At 48.5% G+C, this 12,765-nt stretch overlaps 1 protein-coding gene and 1 pseudogene across 3 annotated transcripts in view; one reads left to right on the top strand and one right to left on the bottom strand.

Moving 5' to 3' along the window:
* DAAM2 (dishevelled associated activator of morphogenesis 2) overlaps positions 1 to 12,765 on the top strand; it is a 127,497-nt gene that overhangs the window by 805 nt on the left and 113,927 nt on the right. Inside the window, exon 1 of one of the 3 annotated variants that reach the window (XM_070456499.1) lies at positions 62 to 234. The exons of the other annotated variants lie outside the window; for them this stretch is intronic. The gene's annotated coding sequence lies outside the window, so the exon portion shown is untranslated. Of the gene's footprint in view, positions 1 to 61; positions 235 to 12,765 lie in introns of those variants that run through there. 3 annotated transcript variants of the gene reach the window in all.
* LOC110123714 (transcription initiation factor TFIID subunit 9-like) overlaps positions 1 to 12,765 on the bottom strand; it is a 106,977-nt pseudogene that overhangs the window by 58,021 nt on the left and 36,191 nt on the right.

Genomic DNA, 12,765 nt, shown 5'->3' with positions numbered 1-12,765 from the left:
GCGGGGGTGGGGGGGGGGCTTCTAGTTCTCAGAGCAAACTCTCAGCTTCTTGCTCTCAGAAGCAGCAAGAAGAGGGAAGACCTGGGAGAGGGAAGGAGCGTCCCAGGAAAGGCGTCCTGCTCAGGGATCCCAGCACCTGCGGCTGATGCCCGTCCGTCTGCCTGCTGGGGCCCTGACAGCGCCGGTCAGTGGGGCTTTGACTTAACCCGAATGAAGGAGCTGGGCTGGAGGCAGGTAACTGCAAGGGGGAGGAGAAGAAGGAGGGGGTGGGCAGGACTGAGACTCTGTGTCCAGCCGTGCCGGAGAGTGGAATGGATGTGTCTGCCACATGTGCCCACTGTGGGGGCCATTGGGGATTTTCTGGGAGCCCCTCGGTGCCCCCAAACAAGATGCAAGCTCGTAACATAAAGAGACATGTCTGAGTTGCGGAGTGGAGGAAGGGGGGTGGTGGGGGAGAGGGAGAGAGATTTTTATCAAAATTGAACACAGATTGTTGAGGTCTGGGCTTGATTTAACTCTTCTCTCTCTGCCTTGGCCACTTTTCCAAAGTCCTGTGGTGGTTTTGCAAAGTTCTTAGGAAGATGGGAAGGGGTTGGGGGGGGGGGGGGACCACCTCTCCAGGAAAGAGTCCCTGGAGACTTTCCTTGAACCCTACAAGGGAAAGAGAGCAACTTTCTATCTTTAAATAGTTTCAGGTTTTGTGTCCCCCTCCTCCTTCCGAGTTTGGTGTCAGTTTCTTGAGTTTCTCTGAAAAGTTGGCTGAAGAAGGGAATGGCTTTTCCCTAGGTCTTAGAGGGGGAATTGTGCTCTTTGAGTGTGGCAGGAAGCGGGGCCGTATGGATCCACCAGCGGGGGGTTGCCCAATGCACACATTGGATGTCCATAGCTGCTCAGCAAACCAGTGACCACAAAGAGAGTCCTTTCAGTGTCATCCTACCCGGCTCTCTGGTTTTATATTTTGCAATAGAACCAACCTGCAATATTTGGGTGGGAGGAAGATTGCTGGACTCTCCCTGTGTCCTAGAAAAAAGGAGAGAATTTTAAAAAATGGGACAGGGAGGAAGCATGGATATAAAAAATGGACCCACAGGAAGTTGAAGATTTGGGAAAGGTTTTAGAAATTATACAAATTGACCCCTGGAGAAGAGCTGCAAGAGACCGAGCAGACAGCAAGTCAGCTCTAGACTCCTTTAACTTCAGGAGTATGTCTTTAACTTGAGTGCAGTGAAGGAGGAGGAAATCACGCTAAGGGCCGTCTAAACAAAAGTGCTTGTAAAGGGGTAGTGGGGTGCCCGCCGCGAAATGCATGTGTAGGCGCCTGTTTATGCACTGGCGACTGCGTGGGGATGGTCGTGGCCTCAGGCCTGGAAGCATAATCGGGCCATTTCTCCGTTGCTCTGGGAGTTGCATCGACCTTCATTTCTCCATAAAAAAAAAAAAAAAACAAAAAAACAGCTGTGCTATTATTGTCTGGTTCTCTGGTAGCTGCACAGTCCAGCTCCTAACTCTTAGCTGCATTTCCAGGGTTTTTCCTCCCGATCCTCAGATGTTGAGGGAATACTCGTGCCCCCATCAGGACAAAAAGAGGAGAGAAACTTCTCCTGGACCTCAGAACTGAAAAGAGAGTGAGGAGTTCAGGAAGGGGGAAAGTGTATGTGGGGGGGACCAGTAGAAAGGCCGGTGGAGGTGGAGGGTTTTAGTTTTGGTGATTGTGGGGGAGGTTGAAAAGCCACTGCCTTCTGTGGAAAAAAGTCTCCTCCCTAGTCTTCTTCCCCAGCCCCGTGTCACCAAAGTTTTTTTTTTTTTTTTTTTTTTTGACACAAAACAGGTTAAACTGTTGCCATGACTGAAGAGCCTGGGATCCAGGGCAGGGTGAAGTGTAGGTGGTCAGGAGGATGCAAAGATAATCAGTGAGGCAGAGGCTGGCTACACAGTGGAGCTGATTTAAGTAACGACTAAAAGGTCCCCACTCATTCCCACCGTGTACAAATAGAAGACTGACTATCCAGGGGTGGAGGGGACCCATCCTGGAGTCTTGTTCAGTCGCTCCGTCATGTCCGGCTGTTTGTGACTCCATGGACTGCAGCATGCCAGACTTCCCTGTCCTTCACTATCTCCTGGAGCTTGCTAAAAAAAAAAAAAAAAATTGGAGTCTAGGGTGGCCTCTTGACCCAGCACAGGACCCCTCAGGGACAGCTGAGGTTGAGATCTGACCTTTCAGCTCTTTCATCACCCTCCCTGGAGGGTCAGTGGGATCCTGACCCTTTAGAGTTTGCTCAGGGGGACATTTTACCAGATTCTCAGACCACTGATGCTTGGGCTGATAATGGAAGCCTTCTGACTGGCCCTTCTATCAGCTCAAGCATCTGACCAGCTCATTGGTCATCTCTGAGATCAGAATACTTAGGGTACATTCTCAGGCTCTCCAAAAGGTTGAAAGGTCAAGGGCACCTGGCAGAAAGAACCGCTTGGAAGGTGTCCTATGCTTTGACAGCCGTTGACCTAAGTCTCCACAACTAGAGTCTCTGTGTTTAGGGATCTGGTGTCCTTGAGCTCTGGACTTCAGATGCAGCCTGGCGCAATGGAAAGAGGACCGACATCAGAGCAGTCTGCCCGGGAGAGAATTAGTAACCTGGGCATGCGTGCTCAGTCGTGTCACTCTTTGCAATCCCATGAACTGTAGCCCGCCAGGCTCCTCTGTCCATGGGATTCTTCAGGCAACAACACTGGAGTGGATAACTATTTCCTTCTCCAGAGGAATCTTCCTGACCCAGGGATTGAACCTGCATTTCCTTCTTTGCACTTGGATTCTTTACCACTGAGTCACCAGGGAAGCGGTAACCTGGGATATATTACTTATTCTTTCTGAGCTTAAGTTCCCTCACCTGTAAAATGAGAATGATACTTACTGCTCAAGGTTGTTACAAATATGGTATTTATGCAAAGGGCTCAAACAGAGCGAGGAATGTTGTAGACCTTTCATAAACGGAATCTAATAATTGTATTTTCTAGTTTTTTAGCCATCAGCCACCTACGTGGTTTGGAAAGGACCTCTCTCCAAATCTGGCTGTGTTGTTTTCTGTTCTTGAAGACACCTGGGTGGAGATTCAAGAGCTCAGGTCACCCTTACTTCCTCCCTCTAGAATCGGTAGCCAGCGGGGATTATCCAGGAGCAGGGCTGCTCCGTTATCCTGAGGGCTGGGAGGGGGCACCCGGCATCCTGGATATCTGTCCTGGAGCCCACCCTTGTGTTTCAGTTCTTGGGGGGAGGAGGCCAGCAGCCGGTTTATGGATGGGGTGGGAAGGTGGGAGTGGGCGGGAAGATCAAGGAGCAAAGGCATCCTGAAGAACAAGCCCCAGGTCAGAGCCGGTCACTGCTCCTCAGGGTGAGAGGGGAGAATCCGATGGGTGGTAAAAATGGAAGCTTTAGCCACTTGTAAACAGCTTGGCGGGTATGGGCTGGGGGGCTGCCCCCTCCCTGATGGACACGCCGTCCAGCTGTGTGGGGTGGCCGATCCAGAGGACTGAAGGACCATCTGATGTGGGGAAAGCAGCTGCAGGTTCTCTTGGCCCATCTCAGCGCTTCTCAGTTATCCTTCAAGTTGACATTTAAGACTTTGAAGATCACATTTGTTTCTGTTTTGTTCAAGCTTTCTCTTTAACCGTGGCCTGGGATGACTTTTCAGCTTTTAAGAGGCTCAGCCAGTGGCCAACTTCTCTTGAGATGGCCCAGATTGGGGGTCGGTGAATTCCTCACTCCTGGCAGTATCTATTTCTCCAAACTCTCTCCTCACATTTTTTTGGTTTGTTTGTTTTTTTGTTTCATTATGAGGTTATAAAACTGCACCATCCGAATGCTGTGCAGGAAGGAAATGCCTTTTTCTCTGGACCCGTGGGTCATCCTGCTAGTGCTGAGCGAGGCTATCGGAGTATGGGCATTAGCAGGTGTTGTGGGGTTCTTTCTGGGTTCCCCCCCACCGCCCCCACACCTGCTCCAGAAAAAGAAAAGGAAAGGAAAAAGAAAACCGAGAAAAATAAACCTGAGGCAGTTGGGTAGCTCTTTGAATCCTGGCTACAGAGGGGCTGAATTATTTGTAGGATGGCCCATGGGTCTGTGCAAAGAGCTGCAGAATCAACAAGACCCAGGTGTGAGTCCAGTCCTGGAACCACGGGGTCACAAGCTGTTCAGCCTCTCTGAGTCGTCTTCTTCTGTCAAAGAAGAGCAAGAGGTGTTCTCAGGGGTTGTTTTGAGGATGAAATGAAATAGTATGTGGGAAGGACCTAGCGCACTGATCAGTGTTCAGCAAAATGGTAATGCCCTTCACTTTCTAGGTCTTAAGCTCTTGAAAGTACCTGGATTTGGACATTTGTCCATGAGTCACAGTAAATAAGCCACTTATTCAAGTCTTCACAGCAGTGCTCAAAGGTCAGCTGTCTCTGCCTGGAGATGGAGACCTTCACTACAAAAGTGGGGCACGGACCAGCGCTCCCCATGCCAGACAAGTGGCAGCTCCATGCAAGGCTCTGCTAGCGTAAAGGAAAAGGCCACCCATTCGCTCACCCATGAACCTGGGCTGTTAGTGAGCTACCACTCGAGCTTGGTTTAGAAGTCCCAAACACTGTCTTGGTTCAAAGAATTGAGGTCAAAACTGGAGAGGGAAACCACTGATGTAGGACCCAGCATTAAAGTTGAATGATAATGGCGCAAAGACAGTTGTACCTCACGTTTGAAAAGCATGTAGCCTCATTTTATCCTCATGACAATCCTATGAAACAGGTATAATCCACATTTTACAACTCAAAGCGGGAGGCTTAAAAGACTTTCCCTATTTCAGATCGTAAATAAGTGGAAAAAACAGGAGGCAAACAGCTACCCAAGCAGTAGGTCTCAACCCATCACCTGGGAAGCTTGTAAAATTATCAGTACCTGGGCCCACCCCAGGATGATTAAATGAGAATCTCTGGGGTGTGGGGCCCAGGCACTGGTTGTTCTGCAAGGTCCCCAGGTGATGTGGAGTATGAGTTGAGAGCCATGGGTCTAAGGGAAGCGAGAAGTGGACCAAGGTGAGGAAGTCTTAACAGGCAGAGGTGAAACACACAGTCAGATCTTTACTAGGGCTTCAGCTCCGTGGTGGTGGAAACTTGTGTGATTCTCCGTCTGCCTGGAACCTAGAACATGCCAGATACAAGGTAGACATTCGATCCATGTTGGCTGAAGGAATGAACAAACTGCTGTAGATTAGGAGCTGACAATTTCAGCAGCCAAATCCAGCCTGTCATCTTATTGTGTAAGTAAAACAAACCTTGTGTGTTACCGGAACACAGCCTTGCTGTTTGTGTATGTGTTATCTGTGGCCCCTTTCTTGAGAAAAGGGTGGAGTTGGAGTGTTGTCATCGAGGCTGTATGCGTTGCAGAGCTGAAAATATTTACTGCCCAGCCCTCTAACAGACAAAGTTTGATGGCTCCTGCCCTGGTTCTCAGCGTGAACAGACCAAGTACACTTTAGGGAAGGTTGTTGTAGCTTGGTGGTCAAGAATATGTCTTCTAGAATCAGATCTATGTTTGAATCCTGGCTCTGCCACTTAACCTGTTGTAAGACCTTGCATGTTATTTCACCTGAGCCTCAGTGTCCTCATCTGAAAACTGGGGATGATGATAAATGCTACCATTCTCGAAGGATGGTTGCCAAGATTGCCAGCCCCTGGCCTGGAGTAAGCACTCAAATCAATGTTAACTATCTCTATGGTGGTGGTGGTGGTTGTAATCCCTAGCCAACTAGAGGGAAAACGAAAGTCAAAATCTAAATCCAGTATCACTAACAGAATAGGGGATGTGGTGGGAAAAAGTAATCAGTTGGTAAGCTGGTGTGAGGAAGAAGGACTGATGTGAGGTTTTTGAGGCAAAGGGAATCTTTTTAAGATAACACAAGACAGGCTCCTGGTGTGCGAGTGTGGTGCTGTTTGGCTGACGGCTACATGGCTATGTCAGCCATCAGTCCCATCATCCCTCAAGGGTTAGAGTTCTGCTGTATTCAGTGGCCCACTCGTGTCTTCCTCTTTGTGGCCATTTCGATCGTAGACTTGCCAGGCTCCTCTGTCCATGGAATTTTCTAGGCAGGAATACTGGAGCAGGTTGCCATTTCCTACTCCGGGGGATCTTCCCAACCCAGGGGTTGAAGCCTCATCTTCTGCATTAGCAGGCAGATTCTTTACCAACTGCACCACCTGGGAAGCCCCTTCTCTCCCAACCCTGCCCTAAAAGGGTTAACTTGGGCTTTATTGCACTGAGCTTAGTTACAGGCATGTCCCACCTCTATTCCCGTGCTTGTAGTTTGTTCTGCCTGGATGGCCCATCTTCCTGGGACTACTTGTCCTACCAGACTTGCTCGGGTGGCCCCTTCTCTCCCTCTTTTCCAGGCTTCCCCTCCCCGCCCAGTCACTCCCTCCTCACTCTGCAAACTTAGCAGGCAGCTCTGACATGACATCTCACACGTGGCATCCGAATCCCGGAAGGACTGAGTCTCTGTCTTGCCTTCTATGTATTTGGAGCTCATAAAAGCCGAATTACATTGTAGAAGCCACACCTGGTAGCCAGTGTCAGTTAAACCCTTGGTTCGACTCTGACAGCTGAGTTTACTCTTGAGGAATGCCTATGGTACGTGCCTGGGTGCTGATGGGATGGCAAGAGCAAATCCCCAGAGCCAAGCAGATGTCGAAGAGCAGTCCAGTTTATAGACGACGTGGAAGCTTTGTGTCCTTAGCCTCTGTTCCGTGGTGGCTCCTGCCCTCTGGAGCACCTCTCCTAAGGGGTAGCCGGGGACAGGGAAAGGGGGAAGAAACTTGAAACCAACCCTCTGACTTCTTGTCAGCAGATGCGGTGAGAAGTTGGGTTTTGGCTTCTCTGGGCTTTTCATGTGTATGTGCCAAGATAATTGGGAATTGGCTTGGGATGGTCAGCTTTCATTATCATGGTAACAAAGAGAGGCATGGTCATGCATAGTAGCAAAACAGCAGATAATTCACAATGTTGCCATCTGAACGCAGAATGTGTTGCCTAATTTTTAGGGATTTTAGTGGCAGATGTATACTCATGACAAATATGTGTCATATATGGAATAATATTAAAATTGTTATTTTCTAATGATGGAAAAGGCATAGAAGAATGTCGGCCTTAAATTAAATATTCCTCTTTGAGCAACCCCAAATGGACAATTAGGAGCTGATTTCTAAGAGGGCAAGGAAGACTGGGAATGAAATCGTATTGTTAGTAGGTCCCACTATGCACATAGCACCATGTTGATAATTTTTTAAAATGTGTTTCTTATTTGATTTTTCAAAATTATGATGGTAATTCTCCCTTGTTTAACCATGTGAATCAATATCATGCAGAGATACAAAAGGACAAGTGGAAAGCGAATAGCATCTCCACCCCTCCTCCACACCCTGGGAACTAATGTTTACAGCCTAGAATTAATCCTTCCTTATCTTTTCCTTTGTCCATACAACTACTATAGGTATGTATACCCTTATGGTGGGGTCTTGGCCCAGACTGTAAAGCATCTGCCTGCAATGCGGGAGACCCGGGTTCCATCCCTGGGTTGTGAAGATCCCCTGGAGATGGAAATGGCACCCCACTCCAGTACTCTTGCCTGGAAAATCCCATGGACGGAGGAGCCTGGTAGGCTACAGTCCATGGGGTCTCAAGGAGTGGGACATGACTGAGCGACTTCACTTTCACTTTCTTGTTGTTTGACTGTTTTTCACTGAAATGGAATCTCTGTGTATTACCCTGCAGCATACATTTCTTCTCTTTGGACCATTTATCAGGGTCATCCCTATGATAAATGGAACCTTTATTTTTTCTGATTTCTTTATATGCCTAGACACACACAGGCGCTTCCTAGGTGGCTCAGTGGAAAAGAATCCCTCTGCAATGCAGGGCACACTGATCCCATCTCTGCTGCAGTATTCTTGCCTGGGAAATCCCATGGACAGAGGAGCCTGGAGGGGTTGCAAAAGAGGCAGACATGACTGAGCGACTGAGTATACAGACACAAACAGCTCTATATGTCTGAGATCATGCCATTCTTGCAGCAAAGCTCATTATTATTATTTTTTTCATCAGTCAGCTGTTACATGTGATTTCATCCTGGGTGACCACCAGCTTGGGTACCTGAGTCTCACATACCAAAGCATCCATCACCCAGGAAAGATAAGTGACTATTGTACCCTAGCCGGTGACCATCCTGGGTGCACCTCCATGCTGCCTGTGGTCTTTGTCCCCTAGGAAAGCTCTTGCGCATCAGTCCCTCTGGCCGATCCCTCCTTCTCATCAGATTTAGTCTTCCCTCCTTGGGTCTCCTCAATCACTGAATATGTAGGAAGAGCCGCAGGAAACGTCAAAGACTGATACATTGGATTGGAGAACAACGGTGATAGAGCAAGTCAGGCAGTGCAGGCTAATGGTCACGTGTGTGGACCCTGTCTTCAGATCACCAGCCCCCAGCAGGACTGATTCCCAGCAGCAAACAGTGCTGGCAGTGGTCAGCCCTCTTTAGAATTGCCTCAGCTGCAGTCTCTCCTACTGGGTCCCTTCTGCCCCAGTGTGGGGGAAATTCTAAAGGGCATCCTGGCTTCAGAGCTCCCCATGGGGTTGGCTGAGGCCTTCACTGATGCTGCGTGACAGCTGTACTTCCCCTCCTGCCTGAACCTCCCTCCCATGACTGGTTAATTCTAAGAACCCTTCCTAATAACCCGCTGCCTGCCCCCAGAAGTTTTACTTATTTTACATGAAATCACTTTGGAGCAACCCATTATTATCCAGATAATTGTTCCACGGCATGCAGGATCTTAGTTCCCCAACCAGGGATCAAACCTGATCCCCCTGCAGTGGAAGTGCAGAATCCTCACCCCTGGACCACCAGGGGATTCCCGAGAGTGGGAACTGGGAATTTATGAGGGTGTCAGAGAAGAGGGCGTCAGAGGAGGAGATGGGTGGATGGTATCACTCATGCAATGAACCAGAACTTGGGCAAACTTCAGGAGATGGTGAGGGACAGGGATGCCTGGCGTGCTGCAGTCCATGGGGTCGCAGAGAGTCAGACACGACTGGGTGACTGAACAACAAAAATGTCACTATATGAAAAAGTACATTTTTTTTCTTTTTTCCCTTGTGCTCTATTTTGTATGTTTTCTAGGTGGGACCCAGCTGATTTCTCTTCAATAGAGTTGTGTTATAACTGGGAAGGCTGAGCACATGTTTTGATTTTATTGCCAGATTTGCATTGGTGCCTGCTGCCTCCCTCAGCTCCTCAAGTCTAGGCTGAGAGGTGTGGGTATATCAGGTCGGAAGCATGACTGGATAGCTTTGTTGCCATCCTGCCTGGAGATAGGATCTGGACAAGTTGACCTTTGGGAATTGTTCTCCATCTTACCAGTGCGTCTGCTGTATAAGGGGGGTGGTCTCAAGGAACTCTGCTGGCTCATTGGGAGTCAGCTTCCTGCCTGTATAGGTTTTCATGCCTGCCTGGGTCTCTGCCAGATCTGATTTGTTCTTATGGGGGTGTTTGTTTTTTCACTGCTTTGCCCCAAGCACGGGAGGTCTTTGAGGCTATGCATTGAACATTCCTCCTTCTGCGTTATGTACACTGATCGCCTGCCCCAGTGCCAAAGCAAAGCTTGCCTGCATCGTGGATTCCCGATGTGCCAGACTGACAGTTCATGTCTGACCGAGTTCCTGGGGGTCAGTGTCAACACTCCCTCCATCACCTCCTCTTGGACACCATGGCCTGCAGCCTCAGGTTCCCCTGATAAGGTAATAAGGGAAGGGAGTGATTCCAGGTCAGTGAGGAGACCCATCAGCATCTCCACAGTGCCAGAGGCAGCTCTGAAATTCATTTGAAGCAAATTCAGTTTCTGTGGACTTTGGGCAATAGAAAGGCCCAGCCATTTTAACTTTTCTCTTTTAAAAAAAGTCTCCATCAATATATTTATCAGTCTGTTCCCCATCATGTGACACTGAGCTGGCAGCTGCCCAGAGAAAGAGAGTTAGGAACTGCCTCTGCCTTTCCGAGACACTTGGTTGATAACTTACCATTACCACTTCCCTGAACAGAGGTGATGTTATTGATGACTGTGGTTCCTACATGGGAGCTGGGACTGACAGCTGATAAACAGACCAGACTTCTGAATATAAAGCTGTGGGTCAGAGCACGGGCACCGGCTTCAGGTTCTGGGTCTACTTCATGCTAGCCATGTGGCCTTGCATCAGTTACTTCATCTCTTTGTGCCTAAATTTCCTTATCTGTAAAATGGGCTGTTATGAAGGTAAAGTTAATGCGTGATTTGGTAAAAAGAAAAAAAACACAGTACTTGAAACCATGGCTGTCATGTAGCACTAGGAAGTATTAGTGGTGGAGGTGATGGTGGCGAGCACGGATCCAGTCTCATTAGCCCCGTGGGCCCTTCATCCCCCGCAGCGCTTGGCACAGATCTGGGGCCCACCAAGCATGTATCAAGTGAAACTCGCCACTGCCTCTGCCAAGCGTCCACTGCCTGGTTAGTCTGCTCGGCTCTCTACTGAAAAAATGTTTTCCATTTAATATTTTTATTTCAACTGTATTAAAGGTCGACATGATTCAGAAAAGTGCAGTTTGTAAGTGTATATCTCAGTGGGTTTTTACACCTGTGTATCCAGCATCCAGATCAAGAAACACAACATTCCAAAAGTCCAATCTCCCCTGCTCCGATAAGTCCCCCAGGTCCCTTTCTGGTTACTCCCCTTTCATAATCCTAACTTCTAATGTCAAAGATTAGTTGTGCCTGTTTTTGAACTTCATGTAAATGGAATCATACATTGTGTACTTGTTTGTAGGTGTCTGTGATTGCTCAGCACGATGTGTGGATGACTCATTCTTGTTGTGTAGTATTCCGCTATGGGGCTATCCACTATGATCCACTCTTCGGTTGGTGAGCATTTGGGCGGTCTCCCGGTTTGAGGCTGTTGTGAAAAGCCTTGCTGTGAACACTCGTGCACTTGTTCTCGGATGAACATAGGAATGTTTCTCTGTTGCTGTGTTCCCGGGACTGGAACAGCTGGGCACTAGGGACTACATATATTCAACTTTAGGAAATACTGCCCAGCAGCTTTATGGAGTGGTTGTACCGTGTTTTCCATTTCCTGAGAAGACAAACAAGCTGTTCCAACTTGGTAGTGTGGGGGTATGAGGCCTGGTCGTATCCTGGGGCTCCTGAAATGTGCATCTTCTCCAAGCTCTTGGTTGTAGAAAGCCTTGGGGAGGGAGGCATGTCCTTTTTAACCAGGCACTGCATGAGGTGTATCACTTACGTTCCTTCACCAAATCCTCTCAACCATTCCACGAGCTGAGAGCTGTTATCAACCCCTCTTACAGATGAGGCAACTGAGGCTCAAAGCAGTTGAATGAGATCCCTGAGGTCCTTCAGGAAAAAACTGTCAGGAAAACAAGTGCCTGCATCTGAAACATGTGCCTTTTAGGATCCGATGGTGCATTGTTTTGCTTTTGGTGCTAACAGCAGAGAGAAACACAGACCAGTCTCGAAACCTGTGCCAGCTGTGAGTGGTGGTCATGAGAAGATGGTCTGTGAGAGGGAGCAGAAATAAGCAACTCGGTGACCTTGGGAGGTCAAATTGTTTTCCTGCCCAGGGATGGTTGGAGAAAGTCATAACTTTCCTGGAAGGCAAGGGCGACCATGTAATTTACTGTCTAAACCAGGACTCGTTCAAGAGTGAAAGCGTGCTCTCTGGATAGGAGGCTGGGGAGGCAGGCGTAAATTGGGACCCTCCCAGTTTTGCATTCCCCCACCCCCCAGAAGTCTAAGTGGGGGTGGGCAGGGGGAATGGCTCTCCTGCTAAGTGGGGCCGCACAGGTTCTTTTTAACTCTTTCAGAACACTGTCTGTCTGCACTCTGCCCTGATGTAATGTCTTCTGGCCACCTCTGTTTATACTAAAAGCAAGTCTGGTTTTCTTCTTCCCTTCTATACAACATTCTCTGCCCAAATGGGGCTCTGACAAGGTAAGCTTCCTTTAAAACAGATCCTGTCACACTGAGATGCATACGCCAACAGATGAGAAGCTTCTAGAAGCCTCGGACTGTGCCTTAGTCACTGTGCTTTCTACAGCACTTAGCTGGGTGACAGACATAGAGTGAGCACTCCAGGAATGCTTGACTGTATATGATGTTTATCCATGTGCTTCTTCATTCATTCTTAGTTCATTAAAAAAGAGCTTAGTTTAGATCCTAGCCTCTTTTTTAAAATTTATTTTTAGTTGGAGGATAATGGCTTGACAATGTGGTGTTGGATTCTGCTGACAACCACGTGAATCAGCTGTCAGTATACATACATCCTCTCCCTCCTGATCCTCCCTCCCAATCCCCACCCCATCACAGAGCACTGGGTTGAACTCCCTGTGTTATATAGCAGCTTCCCACAAGCTGTCTATTGGAAAAGACCCTGATGGTGGGAAAGATTGAAGGCAGGAGGAGAAGGGGACGACAGAGGATGAGATGGTTGGATGGCATCACTGACTCAATGGACATGAGTTTGAGCAAGCTCTGAGAGGTGGTGAAGGACAGGGAAGCCTGGTGTGCAGCAGTCCATGGGGTTGCAAAGAGCTGGACACAACTGAACAACTGAACAACAACAACGTATATGTTGATGCTACTCTTTCAATTCATTCAACCTTCTCCTTCCCTTTCTGTGTCCACAAGTCCAGTCTCTACTTC

This window comes from Odocoileus virginianus, chromosome 27 (genome assembly GCF_023699985.2).
Source record: "Odocoileus virginianus isolate 20LAN1187 ecotype Illinois chromosome 27, Ovbor_1.2, whole genome shotgun sequence".
Lineage (NCBI taxonomy): Eukaryota > Metazoa > Chordata > Mammalia > Artiodactyla > Cervidae > Odocoileus > Odocoileus virginianus.
The sequence above is the reverse complement of the archived record's forward strand: the minus strand, read 5'-3'. Positions and strand labels throughout refer to the sequence as shown.